This window comes from Rhinichthys klamathensis, unplaced genomic scaffold (genome assembly GCF_029890125.1).
Source record: "Rhinichthys klamathensis goyatoka isolate OS25496 unplaced genomic scaffold, OSU_Roscu_1.1 h1tg000109l_1, whole genome shotgun sequence".
In the NCBI taxonomy this organism is placed as follows: domain Eukaryota; kingdom Metazoa; phylum Chordata; class Actinopteri; order Cypriniformes; family Leuciscidae; genus Rhinichthys; species Rhinichthys klamathensis.
This window is the reverse complement of record NW_026606647.1, coordinates 2,602,982-2,604,489: the sequence shown is the minus strand read 5'-3', so window position 1 is coordinate 2,604,489 and position 1,508 is coordinate 2,602,982. Positions and strand designations below refer to the sequence as shown.

The 1,508-nt window shown below is 37.9% G+C and overlaps 1 non-coding gene across 1 annotated transcript; it reads right to left on the bottom strand.

The window, feature by feature from the left end:
• Positions 1 to 204: 204 nt before the first annotated feature.
• trnaf-gaa (transfer RNA phenylalanine (anticodon GAA)) lies at positions 205 to 277 on the bottom strand. Its single transcript has one exon. It is a non-coding gene; the product is annotated as a tRNA-Phe (tRNA).
• Between the last annotated feature and the right edge of the window lie 1,231 nt (positions 278 to 1,508).

Genomic DNA, 1,508 nt, shown 5'->3' with positions numbered 1-1,508 from the left:
GTCATCATCAGGTCACAATATGTACTGCACGCTGCATAAAACAGAGACCAACACGCGACTCCACCCTAACTAAATGCACCTGATCCAGCTAACCAAGTCCTTCAGGGCAGGCGTATTTGAAAACTACAGGTATGTGTGTGATGGAACTAAACTTTACGTGTGCACCAGCCACCAGCTCGGTACTGTGAGGCGAGAAAAAAAAACTGCCGAAACCCGGGATCGAACCAGGGACCTTTAGATCTTCAGTCTAACGCTCTCCCAACTGAGCTATTTCGGCCAGTGATCTTAGATGGATTTTGCGTGTCTATTCACGATTTTACAATCTAACATCGGTTGTTGCATTCTGGTAATGGAGGTTTGCTAAAGTGGCTACACGATATTCATATTAAATTGTTTGTTTGCTAGAAATAATTGACTCGAATTTATTTTTGCTTTAATACAGCAAACACCTGAATTAAAGAAAGATGATTGATAGAAATGCTGTTAAATGCAGTATACAGTATTCGCACAAGAATTCTACAAGCATTTTTGAAAAGATGAATTTAATCAAATTAAGCCATTACGAACAAGGAAATCTAGAAGAAAAAAGATTAGAAAATGATCTAGTTACACGAAAACAAAGAGGGCATAACGTTTACGTACTGAATCTGTAAGCAACAAACACATAGGAATGTGCCTGATTCAGTCAACATGAGATTCATCCCTCTGCTAGTTATTCCTCTCTCTCTCTCTCTCTCTCTCTCTCTCTCTCTCTCTCTCTCTCTCTCTCTCTCTCTCTCTCTCTCTCTCTCTCTCTCTCTCTCTCTCTCTCTCTCTCTCTCTCTCTCTCTCTCTCTCCTTCAAGGTGACTTTCCCTTTGCACAAGCAGATCTTTTTTGTTCTTATGCAAGTCTGGAGAAGAGAGGAGTAAGGACAGGGAGAGAAAGCAATGAAGAAAGATGATGACAGTGAGTGGAACATATGAGATTAAAAATATCCTTGTGTGAGTGAGAAAGGGAGCGAGAGAGAGATTTTAATGAATACATGGCAGTATTTTCATGTTGCATACAGTAAGAAAAAAATATTACCCACCCACCCTCTCTCTTTCTCCTTTTCTCCTTTTCTGTCTTCCTCTCCTAGCTCGTGAAGGCACACAAACAGAAGGCGTTCATACTAATCAGCATACTTGAGTTTTCAAAATAAAAAGAGGGAGCTTGTCAGACAGAGGGAAGGGAGATGCTGATTAAACAATTTAACGTGTAATTAGTAAATTTGATTATGTACATTATTTTACCTCATCAACACATAAATGAGCATTTCCAAATAGGTCATTTGAATGCAGCCATAATAATGGCCTCCATTCCGTGTGTTTACATATGCATGTGCATACTCATATTTGACTGAGTAATAATTAATTTGCCTAATAAAATAAAATGTCTGTGGCTATACAATTTAATATATTATATTGTACTGTACATAAGTACCTATAAATGAATAAAAATAAATACTATGGTATTTTTAAAGTACCT